Consider the following 22,855-nt stretch of genomic DNA (forward strand, 5'->3'; position numbering starts at 1 on the left):
TCCCTGCTCCTGCATTTTACTATAATGACCTCCCATCATTTTTAGGTTAGCAACATCATATGAATGAGTAATTGTTCATTTAAAAAAAATATATACACATTTTGAATAAATTGCTGTTGATAAGTTTCAGTTGCTAAATTGTTATTAAAGTCTGCTTGGACTGCTCTCACTTCAAAGATAATACATTGTGTTAAATGAATGATTGTTAGTCATAGCCCAGTGAGGGACATCAAATGAAATCACGTTTTATTTGTTGCATACACATATTTCGCATATGTTAAATGCTTTTGTTCCTAGCTGTAACGCTTGTCGTGGGTGGAAGAAGAGGAGGATCAATGCGCAGCGTGGTAAGTGTCCATATTCATTTAATACGAATAATTAACACAAAACAAAAACAATAAAACGACAAACAAACTCTCCTCTACGGTGAAACAAAACACAGAACAGAAAATAATCACCCACCAAAACACAATGAAAAACAGGCTACCTAAATATGGCTCCCAATCAGAGACAAGGACTGACACCTGCCTCTGATTGAGAACCATACTAGGCCCAACACATAGAAATCTACCAACAGAACAAAACATAGAAAAACAACATATGTGAAATGCTTGTGTTCCTAGCTCCAACAGTGCAGTAGTATCAAACAACTCACAACAATACACACACATCTAAAAGTAGAAGAATGGAACTGAGAAATATATAAATATTAGGACGAGCAATGTCGGAGAGGCATTGACTAAAATACAGTTGAATAGAATTCATCCCCTTTGCGCTTTTCCTATTTTGCTGCATTACAACCTCTAATTTAAATAGATTTTTTATTTGGATTTCATGTTATGGACATATACAAAATAGTCCAAATTGGTGAAGTGAAATGAAAAAAATAACTTGTTTCAAAAAAGTCAGAAAAAAATAAAAAATAAAAGTGGTGCGTGCATGTCTATCCACCCCCTTTGCTATGAAGCCCCTAAATAAGATCTGGTGCAACCAATTACCTTCAGAAGTCACATAATTAGTTAAATAAAGTCCACTTGTTTGCAATCTAAGTGTCACATGATCTCAGTACTTATACACGTGTTGAAAGGACCCCAGAGACTGCAACACCACTAAGCAAGGGGCACCACCAAGCAAGAGGCACCATGAAGACCAAGGAGCTCTCCAAACAAGTCAGGGACAAAGTTGTGCAGAAATACAGATCAGGGTTGGGTTATAAAACAATATCAGAAACTTTGAACATCCCACGGAGCACCATTAAATCCATTATTAAAAAATGGAAAGAATATGGCACCACAACAAACCTGCCAAGAGAGGGCCACCCACCAAAACTCAATGACCAGGCAAGGAGGGCATTAATCAGAGAGGCAACAAAGAGACCAAAGATAACTCTGAAGGAGCTGCAAAGCTCCACAGCGGAGATTGGAGTATCTGTCCATAGGACCACTTAAGCCGTACAATCCACAGAGCTGGGCTTTACGGAAGACTGGCCAGAAAGAAGCCATTGTTCAAAGAAAAAAATAAGCAAACACGTTTGATGTTTGCAAAAGGCATGTTGGAGACTCCCCAAACATATGGAAGAACATACTCTGGTCAGAGACTAAAATTTAGCTTTTTGGCCATCAAGGAAAATGCTGTCTGGTGCAAACCCAACACATCTCATCACCCCGAGAACAGGACTGGGTAACTGATCAGAATTGAAGGAATGATGGATGGAACTAAATAAAGGGATATTCTTGAGGGAAACCTGTTTCAGTCTTCCAGAGATTTGAGACTGGGACAGATGTTCACTTTCCAGCAGGACAATCACCCTAAGCATACAGCTAAAGCAACACTTGAGTGGCTTAAGGGGAAAGCTCTAATTGCTGCAAAAGGTGGCTCTACAAAGTCTTTGGGTTGGCTGAAAAGTTATGCACACTCACATTTTCTGTTTTTTTTGTCTTATTTCTTCTTTGTTTCACAATAAAAAATATTTTGCATCTTCAAAGTGGTAGGCATGTTGTGTAAATCAAATGATACAAACGCCCCCCCAAATGTTTTATTTTAATTCCAGGTTGTAAGGAAAAATGCCAAGGTGGGGGAATACTTTCGCAAGCCACTGTATTTAGTGCACTATGCTCTGGTCAAATGTATTGCAGTATATAGGGAATAGGGTGCCATTTTGGACAAAGTCCTAGTGCTGCAGTAAGTGTAGAGGTTTATGTTACAGGCTCATTGGCTTTGGGATATTCTGTTAGCATGTCTCTCTTTCTGTCATCTAAAAGTTGAATGCCTAAGAGAAGAGGAAAACCTGCTGAGCATAAAACATTGAACCTTCCTTATGTTATATTTCTTTTCACAATGTGTTGAGATGGCGCTGACAGACATGGAAGCTCTGCTTCTAGCTCCTAAGCAACTTTGCAGTCAGTCCAGGCGATAACAGACTTCATTGATATTTTCAGCTTGGTTCCCAAGTTTCTAAAGCATACCAAACTATTTTTGATTTTGGTATAGTGTCGCCCTAACATTTGAATTGAGGATCATAATCGTTACGATATTTTAGCAATCTGCAGTCCTAAATCCCCCCTTTAAAGCCTTCAGATGTGAGCTAAACAGTCCTAAATCCCCCCTTTAAAGCCTTCATATGTGAGCTAAACAGTCCTAAATCCCCCCTTTAAAGCCTTCAGATGTGAGCTAAACAGTCCTAAATCCCCCCTTTAAAGCCTTCAGATGTGAGCTAAACAGTCCTAAATCCCCCCTTTAAAGCCTTCATATGTGAGCTAAACAGTCCTAAATCCCCCCTTTAAAGCCTTCAGATGTGAGCTAAACAGTCCTAAATAGTGTAACGTTCTTTAGGCTATGGATGAAAAAGTAAACTTGTTCTAAATATTTAGCTCAGTTGTTTGCTGCTTTGCATTAAATAGACACAATATTTTTTTAGGATGCATTTGGCTAATTAATTTGCACAAAACGTACACTACATGACCAAAAAAATATGTGGACAACAGCTCATCAAACATCTCATTCCAAAATTATGGGCATTAATATGGAGTTGGTCCCCGCTTTGCTGCTATAACAGCCTCCACTCTTCTGAGAAGGCTTTCCACTAGATGCTGGAACATTGCTGCGGGGACTTGCTTCCATTCAGCCACAAGAGCATTAGTGAGGTCGGGTACTGATGTTGGGCGATTAGGCCTGGGTCGCAGTTGCCGTTCCAATTCATCCCAAAGGTGTTCGATGGGGTTGAGGTGAGGGCTTTGTGCAGGCCATTCAAGTTCTTCCAAACCGATCTCGACAAACCATTTCTGTATGGACCTCGCTTTGTGCATTGTCATGCATTGTCATGCTGAAACAGGATAGGGCCTTCCCCAAACTATTGCCAATAAGGTGAAAGCATAGAATAATCTAGATTGTCATTGTATGCTGTAGCGTTAAGATTTCCCATCACTGGAACTAAGGGGCCTAGCCTGAACCATGAAAAACAGCCCCAGAGCATTATTCCTCCTCCACCAAACTTTACAGTGGGCACTATGCATTTGCGCAGGTAGTGTTCTCCTGGCATCCGCCAAACCCAGATTCGTCCGTTGGGCTGCCAGATGGTGAAGCGTGATTCATTACTATAGAGAACGCATCTTCAATGCTCCAAAGTCTAATGGCGGCAATCTTTACACCACCACAAGCTGATGCTTGGCATTGCACATGGTGATCTTAGGCTTGTGTGCGACTGTTCGGCCAAGGAAACCCATTTCATGGAATTCCTGACGAACAGTTTTTGTGCTGACGTTGCTTCCAGTGGCAGTTTGGAACTCGGTATTGAGTGTTGCAACAGAGGACAGACGATTTTTTTGAGCTTGTGTGGTCCACCACTTTACGGCTGAGCTGTTGTTGCTCCTAGACGTTTCCATTCACAATAACAGCACTTACAGTTGTCCAGGGCAGCTTTAGCAGGGCAGAAATTTGATGAACTGACTTGTTGGAAAGGTGGCATCCTATGACAGTGCCACATTGAAAGTCACTGAGCTCTTCAGTACGGGCCATTCTACTGCCAATGTTTGTCTATGGAGATTGCATGGCTGTGTGCTGGATTCTATACACCTGTCAGCAACGGGTGTGGCTTAAATAGCCAAATCCAGTAATTAGAAGGGGTGTCCACATACATTTGTACATATAGTGTATAAACAAGAGCATTCACTATGCAGGTTGATACACGTAGACCCCTCATATATAGGCTATGGACATTACTTTGTACAATTTATCAAATCAGTTATTGTTTTCTTGCTCAAACCTCGAGCAACACTGTCAAACTCAGACACTTCTCTCAAAACCGAGGGATGTTGGTTCGCACAGAACTAGTATTATCAGAGGACTTTGGCCAAAAACAGTAGGTCATTCTGGTTAGTCGTTCTGATTTCAGTTTCCATTTAACCCATCTAAACCGTAGGCTACGGTTCCCTTGACATGCCATAGGCCTATTTGAAGTCCCATCTAGTCACATAGAGTGACTGTCTAATTTCTATAGCGCCTCACATCATCACACAACATACTACTTCACCAAACCTTTTTCAAACATGACTTTTCTCACCCTCCCTTGTTTTTATTTCCAACTCTCCTTTCTCAGCTTTTGTCTTATTGAATTAAACTTTGACAATGCCCTTTATGCCTCCGTGGATTGACTTTTTCTGCAGTTTCCAAAAGCATTATTTGTCGATTGGCTGTGTAGGCTATTTGAGCCCTGAAGTTGAGGCTCATGCACTAATACCAGATAGACTAAAAGAATGAAAGAAAAACCTCTATGTAGAATATAGACAATGTAACCTTTTTTTTAGGAATTGTTTCTCGTTATTCAACCTGCCACCAACACCCACCTGGCCTTCAACCACACAATATGTAATAATTCTAAATCTATCCACCCCGCGGTTATAACCAAGGGGACTGTGGGTTATGAGTCAACCCGCGTATCACTGCTGCCATCGTCAAAGCTCAACAGAGGTTCGCCAGGTGCCGCCCGTGCTCAGCATGCAGGTAGCATAACCTGACAGAGAGGACAAACCAGTGTTAGTTCTGGTGACGACTGATGTTCCATGCTAATTCTTTCATCTAGGGGTGTACGAGAGTATGGTTAACATGTGAGAATCCATAATGCAGACAGAACTTAAGAGATCATTGAAGATGAAAGGGAAATATTTTCAGACTGAAGAACCCATAAAAGCCCTCAGAGTATTGTAAACAACGCTGTTGGTTTAACTTGGACTCAGATTTGTTTTACTGAGGAGAGTTACTCTTTGATATGCATGTTGTTTGCTGCTCTGCAGGCCATGAGAGCAGCAGACAGATGGATCCTGAGCTGACTACACAGGACAGATGGATCCTGAGGAGACTACACAGGACAGACGGATCCTGAGGAGACTACACAGGACAGATGGATTCTGAGCAGACTACACAGGACAGATGGATTCTGAGCAGACTACACAGGACAGATGGATTCTGAGCAGACTACACAGGACAGATGGATTCTGAGGAGACTACACAGGACAGATGGATTCTGAGCAGACTACACAGGACAGATGGATTCTGAGCAGACTACACAGGACAGATGGATTCTGAGGAGACTACACAGGACAGATGGATTCTGAGGAGACTACACAGGACAGATGGATTCTGAGGAGACTACACAGGACAGATGGATTCTGAGGAAACTACACAGGACAGATGGATTCTGAGCAGACTACACAGGACAGATGGATTCTGAGCAGACTACACAGGACAGATGGATTCTGAGCAGACTACACAGGACAGATGGATTCTGAGCAGACTACACAGGACAGATGGATTCTGAGCTGACTACACAGGACAGATGGATCCTGAGCTGACTACACATGGAAGGGTCCTGTCACCCGATATGAACTGAATCCCTGCTATCAACCATGATAAAGAAAGGCTGCATTTTGCCCGACTGAAATTTTAAATAGGAAAGGCATACAAGGTTTTACACAGAAGATGTCTTACAGAGAAGAGCAGACAGTAGACTGCTGCAGCCGTCATATAGCACAACACAACATACAGTATACTAGCTGTACTATCTAATTAACCTAATATTATCACTACTGATGCGTTCAGCAGCGTGCACAGTGAGAGTGACAAGATCATCTTTAACCTAGGCCTACAATATAGATTCTACCTGAGCTCTAAAGGCTCTGTCTAATGATACATACCGCTTAAAAGCCATGAGAGAAAATAGATGATGATCTGATAAAAAAGAAGTCAATAGACCCACGTAGATACTGAAATATTCCTGCATATTAGAGTGTCTGAAATAAGCCGTTAACAGAAAGTTTCCATAAAGGGTGATGACTGTTTGATTGCCAACAGCTGATCACTGTGTGGGCGTTTAACAAGCCAATGACATGCTATGTAATACTGGTATCAACAACCAATCCAACACGGCCAGAAGCTATAAATGAGCCTTGATTACTCATTGCAATGCAATGCTAAAATTGTAGGAAAAAGGTTTAACGATTATGGTTAGTGGTAATAGGCATGAGCTGTACTACTTTGAAATATATGCTGAATAATGAAAGACCCAGGAATGTTTAGCGATAGACTGACGACATCCGAGGATCACAAGATATGACACGTGCTGGACTGCACATGTAACGGGCCCACAGCATTTGGGCCAGCACGACGGTGGTAGATATGAGTCACACTCAGTCACACAGCTACGGTAATGAGTGTAGCAGAGTGATATGTATCAGGGTTTAAGATGTCTGCGTTCGCACAGTGTACAAGAATGCACAATAACTCACGTAACTGGCTACTACTATCCCAGAAACAAATAGTATACTCCTAAAATAGGCCTAACCTGATGCTTCATGAGCACTACAGCAGGAAAGAAGATGACAGAACTAATTAAACTACACCCCAAAACCTATTTTTGGCATTTGATTCATTAGTCCATTGTTCACATAGTCCCACAAATTATTGTGCTCGTCTGCAATCACGTTTTCAAGATATGTTACTTTCAAAAAACTACAGAAATAATCCCTGAGTGATGCATTTTGCTTCATGTGAGGCAAAACTCAGCATCATATGAGTGAAATTTTATCATAAAGGGGATGATTTATGTATTTTGAAAGTTAGGTATCTTGGAAACCTGAAATAATTGGGACTATATCAACCATGGACTAATGAATCAAAAGATCATTTTTGGGTGGAGTTGTCCTTTAATAGACAATTTAAAGAAGACATGTTCTTCAAGTAAGGGTTTAATCTGGGATAAACAAGACGATAAAATGTGATTGCCGATACTTACATTACAATAATACACCAGAAACACAGAGAACATTAAACTGTCAAAGCAACACATAGCTAAGCATTGTTTAAAAGTTCCGCAGACACATTCTGTTTGCACTTGGATCAACTGAATCTGTCTGCCGTTTTACTGCGATGCTCCGTGCAGATGCTGTGGAAGGGGTGGCTAATGTTGCCTCTGTTTCACCTCTGTTTCATGCTCCGTGCAGATGCTGTGGAAGGGGTGGCTAATGTTGCCTCTGTTTCACCGTGACCTCACCGTGTGCTCTGGCCAATGGCAATAGTAGCAACCATGCCAACCATACTGTGCAGATGATACAGGACATATCACTCCAATGCATGAATTAGTATGCACTAATGAGCTTGTAATATTCTGTTTAGCTCAGAGCAGAAGCAGCAAGTGTAGCTATACGAACACTCTATTCCAAACCAGTCTGCACGCTAAAATGTATGTGTTTCTAGCTAAATGTATAAGATTCCATATGATAAACCTAAAATCAAAATATGTACAACATTTAAAAAATGTGACTGCCTGGTGCAAGTCACACTAGCTAATGTGACTGAGAAAAAACGTGAATGTATAGCTGATACTATAGTGTCTTGCAGCGGTCTGGTGAACTACGAGACACACACTAGGCTACTGTCTGTATTGATTACTGCACTAAACAAATTAGCAATCCAAATCTCTATGATAAGCACCACCTCTTTGCTCATGTCATGAAGAAAACATTGCTACTCACTGTTGGTTAAGGGGCTTGTAAGTAAGCATTTCACGGTAAGGTCTACACTTGTTGTAATTGGCGCATGTGACAAATAAAGTTTGATTCGATTTTGATTTGATTTATATCAACGCATATAGGCTAGCGCTACATCCTCCTGTATGGGCGAGGTATGATTTCTCTGTGATGGTGGGGTGTGTTAACCGAGGACACAGACTCTGCCTGAAGCTTGCATTGGGAATAACAAAGGGTACAATACTCCTCAGACGAATCTACTGTAGCTAGCTAGTTGTAGCTGTTGTTGACTGACAACAGTAGAGCAGCGATGTGGATTGATCCTCGCAGTCAATGACATCCCCTCAGCAGCCAGACATGCTTCAAGAGCATATTGAATGATGACGGAGAGGTTCAAACATAGCTAGTGAGCATTCACAAAGAGAATGTTATATCAGAACACAGCAGTATAGCGAGAAACAATGCAGCAACATTAGCAAGCACATACTAGCAGTAGCAGAATTCGGCAGCAGGAAGTGTGAGCAGCAAAAGATAGCTTAAATAGATCGCCAAATAAGGAAGGCGTGATTGTTACTAGCATCTAATTGGTGCACTCTCAGTTGATAAATCAAATGAGGCGGGCACTCGGGTTCCCTTTCTGTACTGGCTTGGCTTTATTTACTGTCGCTTCTCTTGAAATGTTACGATAAAACATCTGGAGGAAAGGAAAAAAAGTGGTTGAAGTTGGTTCTTGCTCTTTGCGACACCCAGATTAGCCCTTAGCTACAGCCAGATTAGCCCTTAGCTACACCCAGATTAGCCCTTAGCTATACGCAGATTAGCCCTTAGCTATACGCAGATTAGCCCTTAGCTATACGCAGATTAGCCCTTAGCTACACCCAGATTAGCCCTTAGCTATACGCAGATTAGCCTTTAGCTACACGCAGATTAGCCCTTAGCTACACGCAGATTAGCCCTTAGCTACACGCAGATTAGCCCTTAGCTACACGCAGATTCGCCCTTAGCTACACGCAGATTCGCCCTTAGCTACACGCAGATTCGCCCTTAGCTACACGCAGATTCGCCCTTAGCTACACGCAGATTCGCCCTTAGCTACACGCAGATTCGCCCTTAGCTACACGCAGATTCGCCCTTAGCTATACGCAGATTCGCCCTTAGCTACACCCAGATTGGCCCTTAGCTACACCCAGATTAGCCCTTAGCTACACCCATATTAGCCCTTAGCTACACCCAGATTAGCCCTTAGCTACACCCAGATTAGCCCTTAGCTACACCCAGATTAGCCCTTAGCTACACCCAGATTAGCCCTTAGCTACACCCAGATTAGCCCTTAGCTACACCCAGATTAGCCCTTAGCTACACCCATATTAGCCCCTGTCAGTACAATGGTCAACACAGCGGTCATTAAGAGGTTCTATTGAATTATAGTGATTAAAAAAACATTTAGGAAGAGGCCAAACCTGCTGGTCTCATGACCCCACACCAACAGACACTAATCATGAGGACAGAGCCCCTGCTGTCCTTGTAACCCCACACCAACAGACACTAATTATGATGACAGAGCTCCTGCTAGCCTCGTGGCCCCACACCAACAGACACTAATTATGAGGACAGAGCTCCTGCAGTCCTTGTAACCCCAACAACCAACAGATACTAATTATGAGGACAGAGCTCCTGCAGTCCTTGACACCCCACACCAACAGATACTAATTATGATGACAGAGCTCCTGCTAGCCTCGTGGCCCCACACCAACAGACACTAATTATGAGGACAGAGCTCCTGCAGTCCTTGTAACCCCACACCAACAGATACTAATTATGATGACAGAGCTCCTGCTAGCCTCGTGGCCCCACACCAACAGACACTAATTATGAGGACAGAGCTCCTGCTAATGAACTGAAGTAATCCATGAATCAGTGAGGGGTGAAATGACATGCTGCTGCTGCTCGAGGACGACTCAAAGCTTTGTTAGATTTCTAAGTATTGTTTACAGTTTCGAATTCTTTACACAGCTGAATGAGACGCTTCAATAATGGTCTACTTTGCGATGTTTCTATTTGTAAAATAGTAAAATCACAAAAGAAAACCTGTTAAGTTGCAATTGGGTGCAGTATGGAGAAAACCCACACAATAGTCTGTTCACTCTGGATATTTTGATTCACAGACTTGATATGTTATACTCTGTGGGGTAACGGGGGGCACCTAAAACAATACACTCTGCTATCATTGACAGGATATGTCAGGGCATGTCTGCAAAGTGCCTTACTCCTTTGGATTTTGGAACACCCAGACAGTTGCAACACCCATACAGTTACCACACCCAGACAGTTACCACACCCAGACAGTTACCACACCCAGACAGTTACCACACCCAGACAGTTACCACACCCAGACAGTTACCACACCCAGACAGTTACCACACCCATTGTCAAGTTGACCTCTTTCTTGTGCAATTCCCCACTTGAAAAGGACAATCCCTCCACATGAAGATTTTAACTGGATTTCAGACAAATCTTACATTTTTTAGCCAAAGATTTTTTAGACTATACATTTGTTACTGAATTAAGAACTTGGTTTACTAAGATTTCTACAAAGTTTAAATGACTTTTAACCATTTCAAACAAGTTCTTTGTCAACAATGAATTTGTCTCTTCTTACTTTTCCTTTACCCCACAAACAACATTTGAAGTTATAAATACCACTGCAAAAGTCCTATCAAAGTTAAGAGTTAAGTCTGTGTTTTCCAGAGTATCATTAGCAGTGCACTGCTTAAGTCAGTCTAACAAAACATGGCCAATATGGCGCTTACCGGCTGTCTTTCACAGTTTTGTGGAGGGCTTGGACTTGCACAGTCACCTTGATCACAAAGATGAAGTTTCCTTGGTCTTGTGGTTTTATAAATGCTCCTTTCACTGCGGTCTAAAGACAACAGCAGAACCAGGTGCTGGCACGCCCAGATTGCCTGGAAGATTTGTTCCACCTGGTTCACCACTGATTGAAGGAGGAGGAGTTTCACCACTGAGGAGCTCCCAGGCAGTTTGTCAGCACACCCATACAGTTACCACACCCAGACAGTTACCACACCCAGAAAGTTACCACACCCAGAGAGTTACTACACCCAGAGAGTTACCACACCCAGACAGTTACCACACCCAGACAGTTACCACACCCAGACAGTTACCACACCCAGAGAGTTACCACACCCATACAGTTACCACACCCATACAGTTACCACACCCATACAGTTACCACACCCATACAGTTACCACACCCAAACAGTTACCACACCCAGACAGTTACCACACCCAGACAGTTTCCACACCAAGATAGTTACCACACCCATACAGTTACCACACCCAGACAGTTACCACACCCAGACAGTTACCACACCCATACAGTTACCACACCCATACAGTTACCACACCCATACAGTTACCACACCAAGATAGTTACCACACCCAGACAGTTACCACACCCAGAGAGTTACCACACCCAGAGAGTTACCACACCCAGAGAGTTACCACACCCAGACAGTTACCACACCCATGCAGTTACCACACCCATACAGTTACCACACCCATACAGTTACCACACCCAAACAGTTACCACACCCAGACAGTTTCCACACCAAGATAGTTACCACACCCATACAGTTTCCACACCCAGACAGTTACCACACCCAGGCAGTTACCACACCCAGACAGTTACCACACCCAGACAGTTACCACACCCATACAGTTACCACACCCAAACAGTTACCACACCCAAACAGTTACCACACCCAAACAGTTACCACACCCATACAGTTACCACACCCAGACAGTTACCACACCCAGACAGTTACCACACCCAGACAGTTACCACACCCAAACAGTTACCACACCCAAACAGTTACCACACCCAGACAGTTACCACACCCAGACAGTTACCACACCCAGACAGTTACCACACCGACAGTTATCACACCCATACAGTTACCACACCCAAACAGTTACCACACCCAGACAGTTACTACACCCAGACAGTTACCACACACAGACAGTTACCACACACAGACAGTTACCACACCCATACAGTTACCACACCCATACAGTTACCACACCCAGACAGTTACCACACCCACACAGTTACCACACCCAGAGAGTTACCACACCCATACAGTTACTACACCAAGATAGTTAGCACACCCATACAGTTACCAACCCAGACAGTTACCACACCCATACAGTTACCACACCCATACAGTTACCACACCCAGAGAGTTACCACACCCATACAGTTACTACACCAAGATAGTTAGCACACCCATACAGTTACCAAACCCAGACAGTTACCACACCCAGACAGTTTCCACACCAAGATAGTTACCACATCCATACAGTTACCACATCCATACAGTTACCACACCCATACAGTTACTACACCAAGATAGTTACCACATCCATACAGTTTCCACACCAAGATAGTTACCACATCCATACAGTTACCACACCCATGCAGTTACCACATCAAGATAGTTACGACACCCATACAGTTACCACACCCATGCAGTTACCACACCCATACAGTTTCCACATCAAGATAGTTACGACACCCATACAGTTACCACACCCATGCAGTTACCACACCCATACAGTTTCCACATCAAGATAGTTACGACACCCATACAGTTACCACACCCATACAGTTACCACACCCAGACAGTTACCACATCCATGCAGTTACCACACCCATACAGTTACCACACCCATACAGTTACCACACCCAGACAGTTACCACATCCATGCAGTTACCACACCCAGACAGTTACCACACCCATGCAGTTACCACACCCATACAGTTACCACACCCATGCAGTTACCACACCCAGACAGTTACCACACCCATGCAGTTACCACAAGTTAAACACGTATTGTAAATGGTTATCAGCACAGCATTATGACAGCATTTTCTAAACTGCAGAGGGGGTTCTTGCTATTATTTTGTAGGTTTCCTATACCATTATCTTCTGTAGAATGCATTTATTAAACCCCTCTTGTATGGGGGGGGGGGGGGGGGCATGATGCCTCAGCTCAGAGACTTGTATTGTAGGAACTCTAAAACAGAATTGTTTCTTGGACCAAATTCCCAGTCGGTCTCTCACTTTTTCAGTGAATGTGGTTTCTGAATCACAGACTATTTCTTTTTCAGAAATCATGTTTTGGAGCAGGGCAGATATCTAGTCTCTCATCTTCATCGTGATTGTGGTTTCCTACTCAAAAAAAATATTTGTGTCAGAGGAGGTCTAAAATGGATAAACAGTACCAGTCAAAAGTTTGGACACTACTTCTCCTTCAAGGGTTTTTCTTTATTTTTTACTATTTTCTACATTGTAGAATAATAGTGAAAACATCAAAACTATGAAATAACACACAAAAAAGTGTTAAACAAATCAAAATATATTTTATATTTGAGAATCTTCAAAGTAGCCACTCTTTGCCTTGATGACAACTTTGCACACTCTTAGCATTCTCTCAACCAGCTTCATGATGTAGTCACCTGGAATGCATTTAATTAACAGGTGTGCCTTGTACATTTGTGGAATTTCTTTCCTTCTTAATGCATTTGAGCCAATCAGTTGTGTTGTGACAGGATAGGTGTAGTATACAGAAGATAGCCATATTTGGTAAAAGACCAAGTCCATATCATGGCAAGAACAGCTCAAATAAGCAAAGAGAAATGACAGTCCATCATTAACTTAAGAAATTAAGGTCAGTCAATGCGGAAAAGTTCAAGAACTTTCTTCAAGGGCAGTCGCAAAAACCATCAAGCGCTGTGATGAAACTGGCTCTCATGAGGACCGCCACAGGAAAGTAAGATCCAGAGTTACCTCTGCTGCAGAGGAAAAGTGCATTAGTGTTACCTCTGCTGCAGAGGATAAGTTCAAATAAATGCCCAAATAAACACTTCACAGAGTTCAAGTAACAGACACATTTCAACATCAACTTTTCAGAGGAGGCAGGCTTTTAGGGTCAAATTCCTGCAAAGAAACCAATACTAAAGGACACCATTAAGAAGAAGAAACTTGCTTGGGCCAAGAAACATGAGCAAGGGACATTTGACCGGTGGAAATCTGTCCTTTTGTCTGATGAGTCCAAATTTGGGATTTTTGGTTCCAACTGCCGTGTCTGTGAGATGCAGAGTAGGTGAACGGATGATCTCTGCATGTGTGGCTCCCACCATGAAGCATGGAGGAGGAGGTTTGATGGTGTGGGAATGCTTTGCTGGTGACACTGTCTGTGATATATTTATAATTCAATGCACACTTAACCAGCATGGCTACCACATCATTCTGCAGTGATGCGTCATCCCATCTGGTTTGCGCTTAGTTGGACTATCACTTGTTTTTCAACATGACAATGACCCAAAACACACCTCCAGGCTGTGTAACAGCTATTTGACTAAGAAGGAGAGTGATGGAGTGTTGCATCAAGTGATCTGGCCTCCACAAACACCTGACCTCAACCAAGTTGGGATGGTTCGGATGAGTTGGACCACAGAGTGAAGGAAAAGCAGCCAACAAGTGCTCAGAATATGTGGGAAATCATTAAAGACTGTTAAAAAACATTCTTCATGAAGCTGGTTGAGAGAATGTCAAGAGTGTGCAAAGCTGTCATGAAGGCAAAGGGTGACTGCATTGAAGAATCTAAAGGTTTAACACTTTTTTGGTTACTAAATGATTCCATATGTGTTATTTCATAGTTTTGATGTCTTCACTATTATTATACAATGTTGAAAATCATAAAAATAAAGAAAAACTCTTAAATGAGTTGGGTTTGTCCAAGCTTTGACTGGTACTGCATATGTCTTGGAGCAGAGTCCAAATCAGTCTGTCACCTTTTCAGTAAATGTGGGGTTTCCTTCTCAAGGCTGTAATTATCCAGGTTATTTAGGGAAATGCCAGCAGACTGTCAGAGCGTATTAACGCAGAAAGACTTAATTGGAGTTTGGAAAAGACATACCAAAAAATAGCTTTAAAAGCTGTGAACAATGTGAGATGTACTAACACTAATCTTACTAATGTGAGACTATACATACTGCCCTATAACTACTGCCTCACACATACAGCCCTATACATTCTGCCCTATACATTCTGCCCTCTACGTACAGCCCCATACGTACTGCCCTCTACGTACAGCCCTCTACGTACAGCCCCATACGTACTGCCCCATGCGTACAGCCCTCTAATTACTGCCCTATAAATACTGCCCTGTACATACAGACCTGTACATACTGCCCTGTACATACTGCCCTGTACATACTGCCCTGTACATACAGACCTGTACATACTGCCCTTGTCATACTGCCCTATACATACAGCCCTATAAATACTGCCCTGTACATACAGCCCTGTACATACTGCCCTGTACATACTGCCCTATAAATACTGCCCTGTACTTACAACCCTGTACATACTGCCCTGTACATACTGCCCTGTACATACTGCCCTGTACATACTGCCCTGTACATACTGCCCTGTACATACTGCCCTGTACATACTGCCCTATAAATACTGCCCTGTACATACTGCCCTGTACATACAGCCCTGTACATACTGCCCTGTACATACTGCCCTATAAATACTGCCCTATAAATACTGCCCTGTACATACAGCCCTGTACATACAGCCCTGTACATACAACCCTGTACATACTGCCCTATAAATACTGCCCTGTACATACTGCCTTGTACATACTGCCCTGTACATACTGCCCTGTACATAATGCCCTGTACATACAGACCTGTACATACTGCCCTTGTCATACTGCCCTATACATACAGCCCTATAAATACTGCCCTGTACATACTGCCCTGTACATACTGCCCTGTACATACTGCCCTTGTCATACTGCCCTATACATACAGCCCTATAAATACTGCCCTGTACATACTGCCCTGCACGTACTGCCCTGTACATAAAGTGTTCAGTGGGCCATGCATAATGTGACAGTTTAAGTGTACTGTAGCCTATATATTGGATCTTCATTTGATCAGTTTCTGCTGCAAAAAGGAAGGAGCTCCAAAAAAATAACCCTTTCGTGAACTAGCACTGGCACTTGATACTTTTCCCCTTGTTAGCTCTGCCATTATTGATGAAAAATGTACTTACTATTAATGTGATCTGTGGTTGTCCCACCTAGCTATCGTAAGATGGATGCACTAACTGTAAGCCATTCTGGATAAGAGCGTCTGCTAAATGGCTCAAATGAAAATGTAAATGTGATGTCTGTGAGACATTCTCTTTCAGTCATATCCAATACCAGGCGTATCAAACTCCAGTCTGTGAATGATGCTGTGTCTGCATGTAAACACTTCAACAGTGTTAACCATTCCTTGTCCTGGTCCTGGAGCATCAAGGGTTACACATTGTAACTCTGCAGTAGACTTGGAACACATGATTTAACTAGTTAATGGTTGATTTGTAACTCATATATACAGGACCAGAATAAAAATAAAAAAAAACACGGGACTACACTTTCCATGTATCCTGTAAATACTCTAAAATGGTCAATCTCACCGTGTCATTTCCTTCAACTCCACTGACACATAATAGGTGTAGTATTAGAAGTAATGACAGACTTTCCCAGTAGGGAATGTGAAAAACTCTATTGAAATAAGTTAATTATCCAAGTGTTAAAAATATATGCAGGTAGCCTAGTGGCTAGAGTGTAGGACTTGTAACCGAAAGGCTGCTAGATCAAATCCCCGAGCTGACCAGGTAAAAAACTGTCGTTCTACTCCTGAACATGACAGTTAACCCACTGTTCCTAGGCTGTCATTGAAAATAAGAATTTGTTCTTAACTGACCTGCCTAGTTAATAAAAAAAAGGTTAAAAAAAAAATTATACATTTAATTGTATATCAATACAAGTTCAACCTGCACATCTGGTGTGTATTGTAGAAGGAGGAAGGAAGTGGAGGCGGGGAGAAAGTGTGTCAAAGACAGACAAAGGTGGAATGAGAAACATAAGTTGGGCGCACACCCAGAGAAAATGATTTTATGTAGAGGTGCTGACTAACGGTGAATAAACTAGAAGCACTAAAAATAAAGAGTGTTTCACACACTATATATAAACTCCCAGTCATTTATTGGGGTAAATCACCAACCTTTTTGGCATCACTGTGCCTTCTTCAGGGTGACAGAGGTAAGAACAGAAGAGCAGGGAAGATAGCATATGACTAATGAATCACAGTGCTACTTAACGTCATATTCTCTCAGGTCATCACAATTACATAATGGTGTCTCTAGCGGTGTCTCCTAGCGGTCTCTAGCGGTGTCGCCCACCAACCGTGGGCCCAGGCTTGTCAGTTCTAGCTAACAATTCTAGCATAATGACCTCTGAAAACCCACCCACAAGGCCTGACTACTAGCCCAACAATTGTTTTGCAGCAAGAGAGGAGTTTGCTACATTTATCCAATATAAACTTTGTCCATAACGCTATAGAGTTAATTAAGAAGGAACGTTAACGTAATTTTTAGCAATGTAGTCTAAGAAGCATAACTAGGTTTTCCATGAAAATAATAATGATTGGGATTTTAAGAATATGTTGCAAGAGAAAAGATAAATCACCCCTATTAACCTCTACAGATAATTTTCCTTTAATGGATGTCCATTTAACTTGTTTTGACTGTTTTGATTAAGCAATAAGGCCTGAGGAGGTGTGGTATATGGCCAATATACCACGGCTAACGGCTGTTCTTAGGACATAGCCCTTAGCCGTGGTATATTGGCCACATATCACAAAGATCAGCCATTAGCCGTGGTAAATTGGCCATATAGCAGAAACCCCTGAGGTGCCAAGGCAAAGTAGCCAGCCTTTACCTCGATCAAAATCAAATTTCTAATTTATTTATTAAGCCCATCTTACATCAGCTGATATCTCAAAGTGCTGTACAGAAACCCAGCATAAAACCCCAAACAGCAAGCAATGTAGGTGTAGAAGCACGGTGGCTAGCAAAAACTCCCTAGAAAGTCCAGAACCTAGGAAGAAACCTAGAGAGGAACCAGGCTATAAGGGGTGCCCAGTCCTCTTCTGGCTGTGCAGGGTGGAAATTAAAACAGAACATAATTACAGTGGTTGTCGAGGGTGCAACAGGTCAGCACCTCAGGAGTAAATGTCAGTTGGCTTTTCATAGCCGATCATTTAGAGTATCTCTACCGCTCCTGCTGTCTCCAGAGAGTTGAAACAGCAGGTCTGGGACAGGTAGCACGTCCAGTGAACAGGTCAGAGTTCCATAGCCGCAGGCAAAACAGTTGGACCTAGAGCAGCATGGCCAGGTGGACTGGGGACAGCAAGGAGTCATCAGGCCATCAGTCATTTGCCTTGATGACAGCTTTGCACACTCTTGGCATTCTCTCAACCAGCTTCATGAGGAATGCTTTTCCAACAGTCTTTCCTTCACTCTGCAGTCCATTGATTTTTTTCATTGCCAAGATTAGCAGACTTAGGCATGACATGCCAGCAACACATGCTGAAACTACGCATCCAAGTATATCTGACCAAATTATGAAAGACAAGCATTGTAATTTTGTTGTTCCATAAATTGAGTTTGGAAGAGGTGATTATTTAAATTTGTTTATCGACAATGACAAGCCACCGGGGTCTGACAACTTGGATGGAAAATTACTGAGTATAATAGCGGACGATATTGCCACTCCTATTTGCCATATTTTAAATGTAAGCCTACTAGAAAATGTGTGCCCCCAGGCTTGGAGGGAAGAAAAAATCATTCCGCTACCTAAAAATAGTAAATCCCCCTTTACTGGCTCAAATAGCCGACCAATCAGCCTGTTACCAACCCTTAGTAAACATTTGGAGAAATTGTGTTTGACCTGATACAATGCTATTTTACAGTAAACAAAATGACAACAAACGTTCCGAATACTTCCAGGGAAGGACGTTCAACAAGCACAGCACTTACACAAATTACTGATGATTGGCGGAGAGAAATTGATAATAAAAAGATTGTGGGAGCTGTTTTGTTAGACTTCAGTGCGGTTGTTGACATTATAGATCATAATCTGCTGCTGGAAAAACGTATGTGTTATGGCTTTACACACCCTGCTATATTGTGGATAAAGAGTTAACTTTCTAACAGAACACAGAGGGTGTTCTTTATTAGAAGCCTCTTCAACATAATCCAGGTAGAATCAGGAATTCCCCAGGGCAGCTGTCTAGGCCCATTACTTTTTCAATATTTACTAATGACATGCCAAAGCCAATGTGTCTACGTATGCGGATGGCTCAACACTAAACATGTCAGCTACTACAGCGACTGAAATGACTGCAACACTTAACCTCTCTCTCTCCTGCGTCCCAACTGGCCAATAGCCTGGGAAAATGTAGAGCGCCAGATTCAAAAAAATTATATAAAATCAAACTTTCATTAAATCACACATTTAAGATACAAAATTAAAGCTACACTCGTTGTGAATCCAGCCAACATGTCAGATTTCAAAAAGGCTTTTCGGCGAAAGCATAAGATGCTATTATCTGATGATAGCACAATGTCAACAAAGAGAGTGTAGCCTATTTCAACCATGCCGGCGCTACTCAAAACGCAGATATAAAATATAAAACATGCATTACCTTTGACGAGATTCTTTTGTTGTCACTCCAATATGTCCCATAAACATCACAAATGGTCCTTTTGTTCGATTAATTCCGTCCATATATATCCAAATTGTCCATTTATTTGGCACCGTTGTACCAGAAAAAAACAGCGTCCAATTTGCGCAAAGTCACGACAAAATATCAAAAAAATTACCTCTAAACTTTGCCAAAACATTTCAAAGTACTTTTGTAATACAACTTAGGGTATTTGTAAACGTTAATAATCGATCAAATTGAAGATGGGTCAATCTGTTTTCAATACAGGAGTTCAACAAACTCACTCTACTTTTCAAGTCTTGCGCAACTCCCAAACAAAAACACAAGACGTTACTCTACTTCCTGGTATTTTTCTTCTTCATTGTACTAATGAATAACCTCAACCTATTTCCATACACTGGTGACATCCAGTGGAAGCAGTAGGAACTGCGAGTATAGTGATTAGAATTCTGGCCTGCCCATAATAACTCATTGAACAGACAGTGACTAAAAAAGGATAGTCCTCAGGGTTTTGCCTGCTACATAAGTTATGTTATACTTACAGATATGATTCAAACAGTTTTAGAAACTTCAGATTGTTTTCTATCCAAATCTACTAATAATATGCATATATTATATTCTGGGGATGAGTAGAACGAAGTTGAAATTGGGAACGCTATTTTTCCCTAAGTGAAAACTCTGCCCCCTATCCTAGAGAAGTTAACAAAGGGTTGCAGTTAGTTTCAGATTGGGTGGCAAGGAATAAGTTAGTCTTAAACATAAAAAAAAGAAAAAAGTATTGTATTTGGTACAAATCATTCACTGAATCCTTAACCTCAACTAAATCTTGTAATAAATAATGTGGAAATTGATAAAGTCGAGGTGACTGTTCAGTCATGTGGTCAGGTGCTAAAGGGACTTACGAAAATTGCATTTGGCTCAGAACAGGGCAGCACGGCTGGCCCTTTGATGGACACAGAGCGCAAATATTAATAAAATACATCTCAATCTCTCCTGGCTCAAAGTGGAGGACAGATTGACTTCACTACTTGTATTTATGAGAGGTATTGACATGTTGATTGCACCGAGCTGTCTGTTTGTACTACTGGCGCACAGCTCAGACACTCATGCATAACCCCACAAGATAGGCCACCAGGTCTCTTCACAGTCCCTAAGTCCAGAACAGACTATGGGAGGCACATAATACTACATTGAGCCGTGACTAAATGGAACTCTATTCCACATCAAGTAACTGTTGCAACCAGTAGAATTTATTTAAAAAAAAATAGATAAAAATACACTTTATGGAACAGCGGGGACTGTGAAGAAACACTACCATAGGCACATACACATGCATACACACACACACACACGATAACATACACACTATACAAATACAAACTCATCGCAAATCATCCCAAACCATCTCAATTGGGTTGATGTCAGGTGATTGTAGAGGCCAGGTCATGTGATGCAGCACTAAATCACTCTCCTTATTAGTCAAATAGCCTTTAAACAGACTGGAGGTGTGTTTTGGGTCATTGTCCTGATGAAAAACAAATGATAAGCACAAACTGGATGGGAAGCGTATCGCTGCAGAATGCTGTGGTAGCCATGCTGTTCAAGTGTGCCTTGAATTGAAAATAAATCATCAGCAAAGCACACCATCACACCTCCTCCTCCATGCTTCACGGTGGGAACCACACATGCGGAGATCATCCAGTCACCTGTGGTGGTCCTCATGAGAGCCAGTTCCATCCTAGCGCTTCATGTTTTTATGTGACAGCACTTGAAGAAACTTTCATGACTGGCCTTCATGTCTTACAATAATGATGGACAGTCATTTCTCTTTGCTTATTTGAGCTGTTCTTGCTATAATATGGACTTGATGCTTTACCAAATAGGGCTATCTTCTGTATACCACTCCTACCTTGTCACAACACAACTGATTTGCTCAAATACAGTAAGAAGGAAATACATTACACTACATAACATTACACTACACCTGTTAATTGAAATGCATTCCAGATGACTACCTCATGAAGCTGGTTGAGAGAATGCCAAGAGTGTGCAAAGCTGTCAGCAAGGCAAAGAGTGGCTACTCTGAAGAATCTCAAATATAAAATAAATTGTTTTGTTTACTATAAGATTCAATATTTGTTATTTCATAGTTGATGTTTTCACTATTATTCTACAATGTGGAAAATAGTAAAAAATAAAGAAAAACCCTAGAATGAGTACAGTGCCTTGCAAAAGTATTCATCCTCCTTGGCGTTTTTCCTACTTTGTTGTATTATAATCTGTAATTTAAATTGATTTTTATTTGGATTTCGTGTAATGGACATACACAAAATATTCCATATTGGTGAAGTGAAATGAAAAAAAATGACTTGCTTCAAAAAATAAAATACAAAAATGTAATTGAAAGTGGTGCGTGCAATCTAAGTGTCACATGATCTTAGTATTTATACACCTTTTCCGAAAGGCCCCCAGAGTCTGCAACACCACTTAGCAAGGGGCACCACCAAGCAAGCGGCACCATGAAGACCAAGGAGCTCTCCAAACAAGTCAGGGACAAAGTTGTGCAGAAATACAGATCAGGGTTGGGTTATAAAAAGATATATGAAACTTTGAACATCCCACGGAGCACCGTTAAATCCATTATTAAAAACTGGAAAGAATATGGCACCACAACAAATCTGCCAAGAGAGGGCCGCCCACGAAACTCACGGACCAAGCAATGAGGGCATTAATCAGAGGCAACAAAGAGTACAAAGATAACCCTGAAGAAGCTGCAAAGCTCCACACCGGAGATTGGAGTATTTGTCCATAGGACCATTTTAAGCCGTACACTCCACAGAGTTGGGCTTTACAGAAGAGTGGCCAGAAAGAAGCCATTGTTTAAATAAAAAAATAAGCAAACATGTTTGGTGTTTGCCAAAAGGCATGTGGGAGACTCCCCAAACATATGGAAGAAGGTACTCTGGTCAGATGAGACTAAAATGTAGCTTTTTGGCCATCAAGGGAAATGCTATGTCTTGCGCAAACACCTCTTGTCACCCCGAGAACACCATCCACACAGTGAAGCATTGTGGTGGTAGCATCATGCTGTGGGGATGTTTTTCATTTTTCATTGGCAGGGATTGGAAAACTGGGCAGAATTGAAGGAATGATGGATGTGTAAAATACAGGGAAATTCTTGGGA

This window comes from Salvelinus fontinalis, chromosome 18, assembly GCF_029448725.1.
Source record: "Salvelinus fontinalis isolate EN_2023a chromosome 18, ASM2944872v1, whole genome shotgun sequence".
Classification (NCBI taxonomy): domain Eukaryota; kingdom Metazoa; phylum Chordata; class Actinopteri; order Salmoniformes; family Salmonidae; genus Salvelinus; species Salvelinus fontinalis.